The sequence below is a fragment of the Papaver somniferum genome, chromosome 5 (genome assembly GCF_003573695.1).
Source record: "Papaver somniferum cultivar HN1 chromosome 5, ASM357369v1, whole genome shotgun sequence".
In the NCBI taxonomy this organism is placed as follows: Eukaryota; Viridiplantae; Streptophyta; class Magnoliopsida; order Ranunculales; family Papaveraceae; genus Papaver; species Papaver somniferum.
Genome location: NC_039362.1, coordinates 172503677 through 172520789, shown reverse-complemented (window position 1 = coordinate 172520789; position 17113 = coordinate 172503677).

Sequence of the window (17113 nt, the reverse complement as noted above, 5' to 3'; positions counted from 1 at the left end):
TGCTTATATCTCGGTGGAGCGATCCTCTGTGTCATTCAATAGATTATGCCTTAATATCATCATCATCAGCAGCAGCAACATTGTCTAGAACATGTGCATGTGATGGATCTATTTCAATGGATTACTTTTTCAAACGACTTAACTGGTCCGATGATGATAAAATTCGAGTAGTGGGTTCCTGTAACGGTCTGATTTGCTTATTATCTGTTGATGAGGGGAGATTTTGTATTTGGAACCCTTCAACTAGTGAACATAAGATATAACCATGCACGCACCTTCCTTTGTCTGGAGAATCGAGCTGGAAAGTTAGATATGGGTTTGGTTACGACTGCCACCTTGATGATTACAGTTTGGTTAAAATTGCGGCAGATCGATAAATGTTATTCTCAAGTTCAGGTCTATACATTTGGATCCAAAGCATGAACCGGTACATGTTTCCTGAAGTTCCCTATAATTTTTTTGTTTGGTTTTTGTATGGAGCTCTTCATTGGCCAGGCTCTATCGAAGTAACAAGTTCAAGAGTTATAGTATCTTTTGATATCAGCAGCAAGACATTTGTCGGCATCGTATATCCAGAAGAAGTTAATCCGCAAACAACTAAATATGACAATGTGGGGCTATTAGAAGATCATCTCTGCTTGGTTGTTTATGGTGTGAATGATAATACCATCGATTTTTGGTTAATGCAAGAACATGGAGTGATAGAATCCTGGACTAAACAATTCAGCTTCAAACCTCATGGTATAACTATTCAAACCTTGAAGATGGGACAGTGGTGGTGTTTTATAATTGGCGAGGTTTTAACAGATAGTGGCAACTCAAAATTGTTATATGATCCCAAGAATGATGTAACCAAATTTTTGGAGATCCCTGGTGGTTTTGTTATGGAATGGAGTAAAGCAGTGAGTTATGTGGAGAGTCTAGTATCTCTTAAATCAGCTACTTACGCAGGGGAAAGGAATGGAGATAAAGTTCTCAGGATTATGAAGAAACAAAGACAAAAGTAAAAGTACTACTAGCCCTAATCCTATTATTTCATGTTTGTTATTGTTTTCTGACCTGCATTTTAATTTTAATGATGAGCTTTTTTATTCAACTTTTCTAAATAATTGTTGCACCTCACCTCATAGTTGATATAGTTAAGAGATCCAATATCCTTCCTGGTCATATGAATTCATTGCGTTGAAAAGTTGGAATGGAATATGATACATATCAAGAAATTCGTGTTATTTGATGACAAAATACACTTACAGTTATAGTATCTCTAGAGTATGATCTGTTTCGTGACTCAAATTTTATATTGTTCGTGTAATGTTGGATGAGCTAATTAAGCCGATGTTGCAAAGGAGACTAAGCAATACACTTACAAAGAGGGTGCTCAATTTGTGTTCATGGACCTGGTATTGCACATACCTGTTGTTCTTATGCTCTCTATTTTACTGAGAACATATCGTTTGTTCGTGCTAGTTTTTAATAGTGATTCCTAGCAAAATTGTTTATTGAGCTTTTGATTGTTGTATGAATGGCAGACTACGTATGAAGAAATTGTGGATAGTCGGAGCCCGTTATGATTTGAGAGCCAAACAGATAAGTTTATCTATCTCACATTCTCACTTTGGATGTGAAATATTTATTGGTGATGCATATTCAAAATTTTGAATGTGTAAGTGAAGCATGCATGAGGTATGCGTTTCTATGCATACTGTTGGAACCTAAGTTGCCATTTTCTGAATATGAACCAAGCCCAATATATAGTAGGCTGAATTATATATTAAATATTGCTTTGTCATCAACTGGAGTTTCTTTAGAACGTGCGTGATTGGAAGCTTGTCAGTCGTTATTCGGATGTTTTAGGAATTGTTCTCCTGTTTTCCTGAGAAGAGATCATATTATTTAGTTGATGTTTTATAGCTAAAGAAAGTTGGAAGCTGTTGGTGTCTTCTTTTTCAACTGTGAACTTGTCACAAGCTGGCATTGATAGTTTCTTCGAGTCTCTTTGTAAGGGACATTGTCCCCATTTGGTTTAACTAAAGAAATTTAATTTCTCTTTTCATCAAAACAATAAGAAAAAATATTGGCAATTTATAGTAATAAAATTGTTGGTTTTCTTTAATTAAGTCATGTTTAGGAGGTTTTCATCATGAGAAACTTATGATACCAATATTTGTTTGATTGCATTCAAACAGACGTTGAAGATTGGATATTATCAATCATGTTTCTCAAGACACTGAAATAAAACAAGTTACACAGAAGAGTAAAATAAAAACGATCAAAAAAAAAAAATCAAAAACGAAAGGTCAAATCATCCCCTCGATTAATTGAGTTAGAACTTACGATTACTGCTGCCATGCAATATAAACTTTGTGCTGTACTGCTGTCCTCCATCCGTTTGAAATGAAAAAACTTGCTCATATACACTGTTCATCCATAAAATGACAAAATTAACTGTGATGGTTGATTTGTCCAGGGAGACTTATATTTTTCAGTCAACTACGCATCTTAGTTATTAGGCTATATATATGGAATTTGGAATTTCATTTAGACCGTGCCTTCTCTTTTAGAAGTCGATAGATCCTAGAGAAAGATCAATGAACCATCTTGTCACGGTCTGACTCTGTGAAAACACCAGAGTTATCTTCAGATGAATGCATATAGTTGGCTGAAGTGAAGAACACGATTCCAACAACTTCATCTATATAATTACGTTCTCGGAATATTTACAGACGAATAATATTTGTCTAAAAGAATCTTAATCGAGCCTTAAAGCGGAAAGTACAATATTTTTCTAGCAGTTTCAAAATGATATTATTTCGGCATGGGAGGGTGCAAGGTTGCGGAGTTTTAATAGCGTTTTCGGTTGGCATACATCCGTCAGTATCAACAATTCGAAGAGGCTGCATATTGTGGAAGACTCCGAGACCGTTATGATTTGAGAAAAAGGTACGTTATGATACATCCGTCGGTATCAACATAATCCATGCTGAAACATTTCTTTGGACTTAGGTTATATTATGACTCAGTGACATCAGTGTTCTTCCTATCAATAAAAAATTCAATTATCATCTGCATTTTGAAGTACGGCTTTGCAACGTACACAACCAAGTGTATGCACCAAGAGGATCCAACGGCAGAAAGATCACCCTCTCTGCATTGGGATAGGGGTGAGGCATGAATGGACCCCACCCACTCTCACAAAGTGCATACACTTGGTTGTGCATAAATCATTTTCGTTTGAAGTAACTAAAATATTTGAATACCGTTGTCCTAAAGAGCAAATGGACTCCCAGCATTAGAGATGTGATGAGTATTTTCGGATAAGTATTTTTTATTAGATGGAGATGTGATTAGTCATACGGGATTTTCGGATTTTAGTTCTCCCGATGGGACAGGGTGAGTAGTACTCATGTACCATCTTTCTTTAATCTTGACGTTTGACTGAACCTATGAGAGAAATGCAGTGGCTAGTAACAAATGACTTAATAGTTATCTGAGGTTCCAGTTATATATATTATGCTCATAAGAAATTCTGTTGCATAACCTATACATCACTGTTTGCTTCCAGTTTTGGTGTGGCATAGGAGCTACATTTTCGGGCTTTACATAAACTTTAGGGCTGGTTTTTCATTTTACTTCTTATCAGCGTTTGAAATTTGAATTTGATGGTTGCTTGACGTTGTTAGTTTTCTGATACGGACAATTGGTTGTATTGATTTGCTTATTATCGTTGTCTTGTTTTAGATAGTGACAATAGCTGACAATAGCCTTTGACTATGATAGGTTGATTTTGAAGTTTCTGATAATGTGGTGTCGGATGAGGATTTCCAAGTCAAGTAGACTTTGTTTTCTAAAAAGTAATGTAGATCACCAGGCTCTTTTGTTGCTTGCTGTTATGATGCATGATGATATTTCCTCTCAAAACAAATTAGAATGGACTCAGAACTGGGCAAAGAATTCGTGCGGACCTGGTAAAATTGTTGCTTTTGAACACATTTTGTGCCAAGAGACATTACGATCACCAAAAACTCCATTCCCCAATACAACAATGCAGTGTCACTGTTAACTAAAATAGTGGCCAAAGTGGCAAAAACAGTGAAAGAAATTGTTGCTTTTGAACCTTCAAGCGACGATGCAACCTTTTTCTTCAATTCCTCCACCTCTTTCTCTGTTCTATCTGACTCACTTTTAACATGATCAATGTCGGCTTTCAGCTATTCTCTTAAATCAGAATTGTCATATGACCCCAAGAATGGTGCAGCCAAAATTTTGGAGATCACCGGTGGTTTTGTTATGGATTGGAGTCAACCAGTGAGTTATGTGGAGAGTCTAGTATCTCTTAAATCAGCTTACTTACGCAGGGGAAATGAATGGAAATAAAGTAGCCAGGATTAGGAAGAAACAAAGACAAAAGTAAATGTACTACTACTAGCCTTAATCCTATTATTTATGTTTATTATTGTTTTCTGAACTGCATTTTAATTTTTATGATGAGCTTTTTTATTCAACTTTTCTTAAGAATTGTTGCACCTCACCTCATTGTTAATATAGTTGGGGAATTTTAAAAAGACGCCACACTTCCCATTTACGGTTTAAGAAAATGCGACCGTTTTTTTTTTTTTAATTTATAAATTACCACACATGTTAACTTTTCCATCAAGGCCCACTTTATCATTCAATTAACATTGAAAAAGTCCAAAATATATGGTATCATTCCCTAGCTACCCTTCTCAATTTCTTAACAACATAAATCGTGCGAGGAAAAAATCCGGATCTCATTCACGGCCAACTCTTATCTTTTTATTCTTCTGTGTACACTAAACGTCCTCTTTCTGTTCTTCTTTATACACAAGCCCTCTTCATGGTTCAAGCACAGATAAACGTGATCATCGGCAGCATCAGAACTTTGAACCAATTGTTTGTAAATCATCTCAATTTCAGATTGTGGGTCGTGCTAATTCATCTCGATGATGTTTGTTTGGATTCCAATCTATCTTTTTTAGGGAAGATCTCAATTTGGTGATCTTAACGTAACCTGTTTTGTAAATTCATTAATTGGGTACTTGCAATTTTATATGAACCCGTCGATTCACGTTTTCAATTGATTCAATTTGATGCTTGGGTTTATGAGTTCTGAGTATAAGTAGAAAAAAAAAAGGAAATTGGTAGAAAAGGGGAGAGGAATAGATGCGTTTTTAGGAGTTGATAAGATTACAGCTCAATGGTCCGAATTTGTTTTATATTTGGTTAGAGTTTGAACTCAAAAATCAGTTCAAAGTTGATTATGCTGCTGAAAACAGACAACAAGGGAACTATTGCCTTCAATTTCGGGAGATGGATGAATTAGATTGCTAAAATTATAGAGTTTATACATGTTTAGATTGCGGTGTCTCTCCTATTCATATTTGCAGAGAAGATCGGCTAAAACGGAGTCTTAAAATCATGAACAGAGATGTACCTTTTTCCCACCACCAGTATGCACATCTCGTGTTCGATAAAAGTCTTCATTTAATTCTACCACCGAACATACACAACGTGTCTGTAATAAGTTCCCTAAGCAATTCTATTATCATTTCCATACTACTATTAACCTTGCTGGCATTAAAACCCAAATCTAATAGTAAATGTTGAGTTTTGATGGCGAAGAAGATGAATAGAAGTTGAGTCGTGGTTTAGTTCGGTACTTACTCGCAACCCAACTCGGTAGTGACTCGTATTACTAAGTCGATTCGAATCAGTCCTAGTTAGATGATTTAGGGGCTTAAATGTCTTTTACCAGGACTGATTTACTGCCACGTAGGCACTAACGACACTGAACCGTTTTCTCAAAAAAACAGGATGGAAAAGGTCAATAGTGTGGCATTTTATAAATATTAAAAAAAATAGTGGCACTTTCTTATACATGAAATTGGAAGTGTGGCACTATATTAAAATCCCCATATAGTTATTGCGTTGAAAAGTTAGAATGAAATATGATACATATCAAGAAATTCGTGTTATTTGATGACAAAATACATGTTTCGTGGCTCAAATTTTATATTGTTCGTGTAATGTTAAATCGAGCTAATTAAACAGATGTTGCATTTATATATATAGGAGACTAAGAAATACACTTACGAAGGGGGTGCTCAATTTGTATTCATGGACCCGGTATTGCACATAGTTGTTGTTCTTATGCTCTCTATTTTACTGAGAACATACCGTTTGTTCGTGTTAGTTTTTAAGAGTGATACCTAGCAAAATTGTTTATTGAGCTTTTGATTGTTGTATGAATGGTATGTCAGGATTTTTTTAGGGAATAATCACTGACAACCGCGGAATAACGGATCTTGAAATATTATGATGAATAATAAGTAAACCAAGCACAAGCAACTATAAAATACGAGAAAGATAAATCAACTCACAAGATACAAGATTTATAGTGGTTCGTCCAATACATACAACTTGTATATATATTGTCTATGTCCACTTTGAGCCGCACCAACTCAAATCCACTATGAAGAAAAACGATTACAACGTCGTGTGAATCCCAGCAAACCCTTGGTTACACTGCAACAATTACCCGAGACGATAACCTTGTCTCTTGTTCTTCACCAATATGCTCTCACAACGAAACCCTAGCTTTAGCCCTAAAAGCTATACAAGAAATCTCTCACCGATCTCTTAATCGTTTTCTACACAATCTAATTCTACAAGGCCTAATTACCTATTTATATAGGTTACAAACTTTGCCACCAAGAATCCTAACCGGTTTAGGAAACCCCTTCCTTAAAGACTCATTGATTGTCTTCGATTCTCCTTTTCTTCAACTTTGGATTGACGGTGTTAAAACATCTTCATGTCAGTGCGGCTCCCCTCCCAGATCCTCATTCTGAGAGACCAACTAAAGCCTTGCAGAGCCTTAGCTTGTCTGATGTAACTCCCTTGGTAAACATATCCGTCGGATTCTTCGAACCAAGAATCTTCTCGAGCTTCAACTCTCCTTCTTCTAAGAGATCCCGAATGAAATGATAACGAATATCTATATGCTTCGTCCTAGCATGATAGGCTGAGTTCTTGGCTAAATGTATAGCGCTTTGACTGTCGCTAAACAGAACACTATCTCGATGTTCCTTGCCCAACTCAGCTAATAAGCCTTGTAACCAAATCATCTCCTTGCTCGCTTATGTCACTGCTACGTACTCCGCTTCCGTAGTAGACAATGTTACCAACTTCTGTAACCGTGAGTTCCAACTCACTGCAGCTGACCCTATAGTATAAACATACCCGATCGTACTTCGCCTTTTACCTGCGAAGTCTGCATCCACATAACCCCTCAAGATAAAACCACCTCTTCCATAACACAATGGTACGTTTGTGTTACCTCTCAAATACCTGAGAATCCACTTCACAGCTTCCCAATGTTGTTTTCCCGTGTTGCTTGCATATCTACTCACTACTCCCACTGCATGTGCAATATTCGGTCTCGTGCACACCATAGCATACATTAGACTCCCAATAGCTGAAAAATATGGTACGTTAGTCATGTACTCCTTTTCTTCATTTGACTTTGCACACTGCATACATGAAAGACGAATTTGACTTCCAAGTGGAGAGCTAACTGGTTTAGCATTCTCCATATTGAACCTTTTCAACACCCGTTCAATATATTCAGCCTGACTAAGCATAAGAGTACCCTTAGCTTTGTCCCTTATGATCCTCATACCAAGAATCTTCTTTGCTTCACCAAGATCTTTCATAGCAAACTCACTTGCTAATTGTTTCTTCAAATTCTCAACTTCTTGTAGAGATGTTCCGGCAACCAACATATCATCCACATACAGTAGTAATATGATGTAGTCAGAACCATTTCTTTTGAAGTAACAACAATGATCTGCATTATACCGTGAGTAACCACTTCTATGCATGAAGTTATCAAACTTCTTGTACCACTGTCTCGGGGCTTGTTTTAAACCATACAAACTCTTCTTTAGCTTGCACACCATCTCTTCCTTGCTTTTTACTATGAATCCTTCTGTCTGCTTCATGTAAATTTGTTCATCTAGGTCACCATGAAGAAAAACTGTTTTTACATCCAACTTTTCAAGGTAGAGATCTTCAGAAGCCACTAGACTTAACACTACTCGTATAGTAGTCATCTTCACAACTGGAGAAAATATCTCGTTGTAATCAACACCAGGTTTCTGCTGGAAACCTTTCACAACCAACCTCGCCTTGTAGCGAATTTCTCCATTTGCTTCAAATTTCATCCGATAAAGCCACTTGTTATGCAACGCCTTCTTACCTCTTGGTAATTTTACTAACACCCAAGTTCCATTCTCCTCAAGTGAATTCATCTCATCTTCCATAGCAAGTTGCCACTTGCCTGAATCATCAGCCTCTAGTGCTTCTTTAATATCTTCAGGTTCACCTCCATCCGTAAGTAATAGATAATTCAGAGCATACCTTGGGTTCGGTTTCGGAGTTCTTGATGATCTTCGTACTTCTTGTGGAACTGTAGGAGTAACTCCCACTGCAGTAGAAGTCCCTTCTTATACTTCTCCGCCAACAACAACATCGTGCTCGTCTTATACCACACTTTTTCCATAAATATCATCAATATCGATATACAACTCCTTATCGACGTTTCTTGACCTGACATCTTCAACTTGTGTTGTATTCCTGTCCTTGTACAACTCATTCTCATTAACAGTGACATCTCTACTTCTAATAACTTTGTGAACCTCATAGTCCCAAAGTTTATACCCAAAAGCGTCAATTTCATAACCAAGGAATATACACTTCTTTGCTTGAGCACCTATATTAGACCTCTCACCGGTACTAAGATGAACATAACCAACACAACCAAAAACTTTCAAATAAGAAAGATTTACCTTTTTGCCAGGCCAAACCTCCTCTGGTATTTTCATATCTAATGGACTACTAGGTGTCCTGTTAATTAGATAAGCAGCCGTCTCAGTTGCATGTGCCCAGAAGGTCTCGGGCAAACCAGACTGCACCCTCATGCACCTTGCACGTGCATTCAACGTCCAATTCATACGTTCTGCTACTCCATTCTCCTGTGGTGTCCTTGGAATTTTCCTCTCCAAACGAATTCCATTCGTAGCACATAACTGTAAGAATTATGTTTTGTCATACTCACCACCGTTGTCTGACCTTAAACACTTCAACTTCAGACCAGTTTCTGTTTCAACCAAAGCTTTCCACTTCTTAAACACTTCATACACCTCGAACTTATTCTTCATGGAGTAAAGCCACACCTTTCTCGAGTGATGATCAATAAAGGTGACATAATATTGGAATCCGTTGTGAGATGCAACATCAATTGGTCCCCATACATCTGTGTGAACCAAATCAAGTTTCGCACTTCTCAAATCTCTTCCTCCTCTGCTGAAACTAACCCGTTTTTGCTTTCCAAGAACACAATCTTCAAAAAAACTCATATCAAAAGATTTCACCTTAGGTAGATATCCTCCCGAACATAAAATCTTCATGTTCTTCTCACTCATGTGTCCTAATATTCTATGCCATAAGTTAGTATCTTCACCACTACTAGCCACTGCTAAAGTAGTTCCATCTGAAGTCCGGTATAGAGTACCGACTCTAACTCCACGAGCTAACACCATAACCCCTTTCTTCACTTTCCAATTGTGTTTCGTTAACACAACTTCACAGTCATCATCACAAACTTGGACCACAGACACCAAGTTCTTCTTTAAATTTGGAACGTGTCGTACATCCTTCAATTTCCATGTTGAACCGTTGAATTTCAAGATCACATCACCCAAACCGATGATGTCGCATGCTTCACCTTCACCTAAGAATACTTGGCCATAGTATCCTTCCTTGTAAGAGATCATAATAGTCTTATCACCCGTCGCATGGAAAGAAGCTCCCGAGTCTATAATCCAAGACTCATCTTGCTTGTCCTCAGAGAGTAGTAGAAAACCCTCCGTAATCACTTTCTTGTTATCAACAAGGACCTTCACCGGTTCCGCAGCTGCAACTACGTTGACCTCTTCTTGATTACCTTTGTTTCCACCATTATTAGCACCTTTGTTTTCAGGACAATCGCGCTTGAAGTGTCCTACTTTCTTACACGTCCAACACTCAACAACACCTCTAGGACGAGATTGAGATCTTCCCCTAGACTTTCCTCTAGACTTCCATCTAGATTTGTTTTTGTTGTTCCGATTGGAACTCCTTCCTCTATCTTCTTCATGCATACTTAAGGCCGAGCTTGAAGAACTAGAAACATAACCTTATTTTATTTTTCTCTCCTCTTCAGCAATTAACCTTTGATTTACATCATCAAGCTTCAACTTCTCGCTCCCTGTGGAATTACTAATGGTTGTCCTTGCAGTCTCCCAACTCTTTGGTAATGACGACAACAACCGTAAAGCTTGAACATCATCATCAAAAGTAATACTAACTTTTTAAAGCTGAGAAATAATCGATTTAAACTTCCCAAGATGTGCTGAAATCGCTTCTCCTTCTTGCATCTTCAGATTAAATAATTGTTCACACAACATAATCTTCCCCGAGGCTGATGACTTTTGATACAACTTTTCAAGTTTATCCATAAGATTCTTCGTACTAGTTTCCTCTTGTACGTTATTGTAGACTTCCTCCGTCAGACATCTACGGATCATGGCTACACACTTGCGATCAAGAGTTGTCCATTCATCGTCTTTGCGTGCTCCCTTTTTCGCAACTCCACCCAATGGATCAGCAATGTCTTTCTCATATAGGTAGTCTTCCATCTGAGACTTCCAAAACGCAAAGTTCTTCCCATTAAAAACTTTAACCCTAGCTACCGTACTTTCGTTATTATCACCCATAACTCCCACTCCAATCGTACTATGATAAACCCTAAAGCTCTAACCCCGAGCTCTGATACCAATTGTCAGGATTTTCTTAGGGAATAATCACTGACAACCGCGGAATAACGGATCTTGAGATATTATGATGAATAATAAGTAAACCAAGCACAAGCAACTATAAAATACGAGAAAGATAAATCAACTCATAAGACAAAAGATTTATAGTGGTTCGATCAATACATACAACGTGTATGTATATTGTTTACGTCCACTTTGAGCCGCACCAACTCAAATCCACTATGAAGAAAAACGATTACAACGTCGTGTGAATCCCAGCAAAACCTTGGTTACACTGCAACAATTACCCGAGACGATAACCTTGTCTCTTGTTCCTCACCAATATGCTCTCACAACGAAACCCTAGCTTTAGCCCTAAAAGCTATACAAGAAATCTCTCACCGATCTCTTAATCGTTTTCTACACAATCTAATTCTACAAGGCCTAATTACCTATTTATATAGGTTACAAACTTGGCCACCAAGAATCCTAACCGGTTTAGGAAACCCCTTCCCTAAATAACCACGGCTAACTTTAGGAAATAATTAATTAGTCTTCAATAACTAACATGGCAGACTACGATATGAAGAAGTTGTGGAAGACTCCGAGACCATTATGATTTGAGACCCAAACAGATAAGTTTATGTTAGAATACGGGCATCCAACTCAAAACCAATTGGCAATGAGTAGAGAGGCCCATAGAATTATAAACCGCAGGATCTTACATTGCCCAAACAATGTGGGACTAATAATCTCAACAGTTTATCTATCTCACATTCTCATTTCTCACTTTGAATGTGAAATATATATTGGTGATGCATATTCAAAATTTTGAATGTGTAAGTGAAGCATGCATGAGGTATGCGTTTCTATGTATACTGTTGGAACCTAAGTTGCCATTTTCTGAATATGAATCAAGCCCAATATATAATGGAATGAATTATATATTAAACGTTGCTTTGTCATCAACTGGAGTTTCTTTAGAACGTGCGTGATTGGAAGCTTGTTAGTCGTTATTCGGATGTTTTAGGAATTGCTCTCCTGTTTTCCTGAGCAGAGATCATATTATTTAGTTGATGTTTTATAGCTAAAGAAAATTGGAAGTCATCGGTGTCTTCTTTCAATTGTGAACTTGTCACAAACTGGCATTGATAGTTTCTTCGAGTGTCTTTGTAAGGGACATTGTCCTCATTTGGTTGAAGTAATGAAATTTTCTCTTTTCATCAAAACAATTTTGTTTTTATTTTCTGGCAGTTTATTAAGTTTCTATCACGATTTGATCTAGGCTATCGCCATAAAATTGTTAGTTTTCTTTAATTAAATCATGTTTAGTTGTTCAAAGAGAAACTTATGATACCATTAATATATGTTTGATTGCATTCAAAAAGACGTTCAGTTTGAATTTGAATAGCCATGACTTACCATGAGGCGGGTTTTTCCGTTGGAAATGAAAAGTCACGAGTGAATCTTCCAACCGAATTATGGAGATTGGATATCATCATGCCTCTCAAGAGAAAATGGACTCCTAGGCTCCCAACATCGTTAGTCAGATCTTTGTGGTGAAAATAGTTGTAGGAAATCCTACAACACACCCCATTAACTATTCCTAGATCTAATTCTATTTCACAATCAAAATAAAGATTAAAGTGCTAAAATAATAAATTGGACACAAGATTTACGTGGTTCGATCAATATGATCAACATCGACGGGGTTAGGTTTCACTATGATTGTAGAAATTACATATGAATTACAATTGAGACTCCATTAATGAGTATTTGGAGCTCTAGTTTCTTGAAAGAAGAAGAAGAAGATAATAATAATCATACAAATTTTGTTTCTCTGTCTACTAATGTGTCCTCTCTAAAGTGTCTATCCTCCCTTTCTCTCTCCTGCTTTTTTCTTTATATAGATATTTACATAGTGGATGACAGCTCACATGTAGTAGAGTACATCTCATCTTGTCTTATTCTTGTGCTAACTTCTGTCTTATACCTGTGCTAACTTCTCTCGCACGTGTGCTACGTTCTCGTACACTAACAAATATCTTGTGCGATATTTTGATCCTACAGTGTGGTTAGTTGGTTAAAAGCGTAAAAGATTCTCTGGATCACGTTATTTTTTCGAAGGCAAATTGACCATAGAACCCGAGGCAGAAATTGAAACAATCTCTGTAGAACTGATTCTTCCTTTATCTTGCTTCCAGTTTTAGGGGTGAGATTAGGAGGTAAAGTGAGTTGGTTTTTCATTTTACTTCCTATGAAACTAGAGGATTGCCCGTGCTATTAGGGGCGCTGGTGAACTACCGGTTTGTGATAAATATTCTTGTCAAGGCGAGCTACCAAACTTCGCCTTGAGAGTCCAACCCCCATTTGTATTTGTAAATCTGTACTTTTTTTTTGAAAAATTTGTTATTCAGTCCATAAAACCCGACCCGGGTTAATGTGTAGTCCAGCGAGATAAAACATTTGTTGGATGGTCCAACAAAGTTTCAAAAAGCGTAAAATTACCAAGGTAAGCCTAACAACACGCGTGTCACAAGCAGAGAAGAAAACACGCGTACAAAAAAACAGTTTTCACTTTTCTTCTTGTTTTCATCGATATTTCATTCTTCTTCTTCATCAGAGAAATGAAAATCAAAACCCTAGATTCAAAAAAAAAAAGACAATCAAAAATCAAACAAGTTACAGAAAATTCGAAAAATCGTGTGAATCTCAGATACTCTTGAAGAAACTAATGTTAACGAAGAAGATTTTATTGATGCTGATGATGATATGGGTTTACATGTAATTAAGGTATGTATTAAGTTTTTCAATTTCAATTTTATATCAAAACTAGGGTTTTTTCAGTTTCAAGTTTTTCTTGAAGAAATTGATGTTAATCGAAAAATTAATGTTTTCAATCTCCTATTAACATCAATACGTTGGTGCAATACATATCAATATATACTGTAATTAGCATAAAAGATTTTGAAGATATTTAACAGGTATTTGTTGTAATTTTTTTGATCTTCTTCAATTTTTATTTCTTAGGTTCGTATTTTTTTGAGAATTTTTGTTACAAAATTACTAATTTCATAGTTACTGCTATGAATTTGGGGTTTTTGTATGTGTAGTGGAATATTGAAAGTTTCACAATTTTTTTAAGTTCTGGATATATAAAAGTTTTCAGATTTTTGCTAAACCCTTAGTTCATGCTTGAATACATTTAAATATGTAGTAAGGGAAAGAGTGATTAGTTGATGATATGTACTGTATAAAATCCTAGCATAGTTTATGCTTGAACCTATCGATATGTACTTAAGGAAAAGTGATTCGTTGATGTAATACATGTCAATATGTATCCTTGAATACCAAAAAAATAATATGCAGTATGTGTTAATACAATACATAGCAATATGTTTTGTACTGTTGAATATAAGTAGAATTCATCAGCGCTACATATCAATTTGTATTATTGAATACTTGGATTGCATATGCATCAGGTACATATCAATATGTATTGTCGAATACTGATGGATATTTGGTTGTACCGTGAATAACTTGATAGTTTTTTATTGTGTCAACTGCCAGTACGTATTTGCCTGTAGTTTTTGATAGTGTCAACTGCCAGTACGTATTTGTCTGTATTGCGAAAAATGAAGTACATATCACCATGTACTTGTTGATGTATTGTTGTTACTTTGTTTTCTTATGAATACCCTTGTTGATTATGCATGTGATATGAAAGAAAAATCCATATGTACTGGTAAAAATTGCAGTACATATTTGGTTGTACCATGAAAAACTGGATGGTTTTTTATAGTGTCACTTACAGTACGCATTTGCCTACTATATCCTCCGACTCCTAGAAGCACCTGTAGATGAGCCATATAGTTTCAATACGATCAGAAGTCCAACTATCCAATCAGAATCTTAAATACTTACCATTGTTATAAACACTACGAATGGGATAAAGCAATTATGAAATGAGAAGTTTGTAGTGTATTACATGAAGAACATTTGCAAATGAATATAATCACCATCACAAGTATGGGACATCTCTAAGTTGGATTGTCCTATGATGATGATCGTCATATGCTACTACAATGAAGTCAGATAAGTGGAACATGATGCTCTTTTCATTTTTCGTTTTTTGTACTTGACTTTTATGCTTTGTTCCTAACGACATGCACATTAATTTGATGATTTTCTTAAAAATATTTTCTTGTACTTTTTAAGTCTTTAGAATTAGCACCTGCGTCATACAACATGATAGTTTTCATTTGGTTTCATGCATGAATTAAGTATACCACAATTACATCGCTGTATTTTGAAAAAAGGTCGATTCTACTAAGCTTTCAAATGACAGGTAATGTATTCATGTTTGTCGTTGAGTCCAAAGTCCGTGAATGTGCACTTGTTTCTTATTTTTTGAGAGATATGTCGTAGATTTATAGGCTCATTAATCCTATTTTATCATTTTAATGGGTGTCTTAACATGTGGTCATAGCAATGTTGTCATCTTGAAAGTTGGTAGTAAAAACAGTTCAGGAAATTAGAGGAAGTAAGTGGGTTAAGAAATTGGTTACATTTTCACTTAATACATATCAATATCTATTAGGTTTTCACTCAATACATATTAATATCCACTAGTTAGGTTTTCAATTCTTGTTATCTTTAGTACATGTATATATGTACTTGGATATTCATTTTTAATTAGTGGTATATTCATTTTGAATTAGTGGTAGAATGATTATTCTCAAAAATAATAAGGTTGGAGGTTAGTGAACTGAAACCACTTGTTAAAGAGATTTAACTGATCGATCATGTTTTTTAGTAGCCTTCCTGAGTTTTCAACGTTGTAAACTTATTCTGCTATATCATACGAGATTCACTCGCTTAAAGAAGTTTGCAAATTGTTGCTTATAATGTGGTAGAAATTTGGTTCTAATGCAGTTTGTAATTGCAGAAAACAAAAGAGAACTAATAGAAGAAAAGGAAGCTAAAGGGTGGTGTTGTAGACTCTAAAAGATATATATCAATATGTATCAGGTTTTACCCAGTACATATCGATATGTACCGGTGTCATTGCTAAGCTTTGACTCTTTGTGTCCTGTAAATTGTGTTGTCTGATATGTTATAAGTATCCATTTTTGCTAAAATAATGTATGATCTCTCAATAGAATGATGTGATACCATGTACATCCTTCCATGTGCTACCGTGAGTATTTTGACCATTAACCTCTCAAACTCTAAGGGTATTCTAGCATAAACCCTTGCACTCTACTTGACAGTTTTGATTCCAGAACTAAATATAGTTTCAGTTTACCCTTTAGTTTGGTCACATTTTGGAAACTCTCTTTGTTTCTATGCATCATGCTTGTCTTGAATTAGATTTTTCATGTAGTTTCTATGTATCTATAAGTAACACTAAACTGATTATGTTTTTACTAAACATGCAGTTGTTATCTACTAAGTTTTACTCAGTATATTTCAATATCTTCAGTACATGTGTATACGTGCTGCAATTTTCTGTTTTGATTTTAATTTTTTTTTGGGATTTTGTTTAAAAATTGATTACAAATATATGAATTTCTGCCTATTATATGGGTTATATCTTACAATAGCTATGAACCTCTATGAGAGTGACTATTAGAAAGACATCTATTTTTTAAAGTTACCTGGTTAATTTATTTAGATATTGTTTTGTTTTTGCAGCCGAATTTTCTGAATATATCCAAGTAGGGGGTGGCAGGAATGTTGGTGGTAGTAAGAACAAGGAATCTGCGACCCATGGTCATAACAGATGAAAGCATTGTGGATGTCGTTCCGTCGTCATTTTCCCGTAGAACTCATGTTATGTATCAGATAAATGCACAGTATATTTATAAGAATGAAAGACTCACAAAATCTGTGGACATAAATATCGACTGCAGAATTTGTTCTATCTAGTAGTCTCCGGACTGCATCAACATTCTCCCTCATTTATTTGCAAGAGCGACTCATTTTGATAGTGCACTTTACAATATGGGGTAATTTATTGCACTCTCATCATTCCTGCAGAAGTTGCACAATGACGTCCTTGGAAAATGGAGATCCATAGTTTCTAGTGTCAGTCTTTTAGTAGTTCTGATACTCGGTAAATATTGGTATGCACAAGGGTTTTACTCAGTACATATCGATATGTACTGCAGAATTATGCAAAATATTAGAATTGCAAAGAAGAAGAAAACCAGAAACATCAACAAAAATAGTTTGAT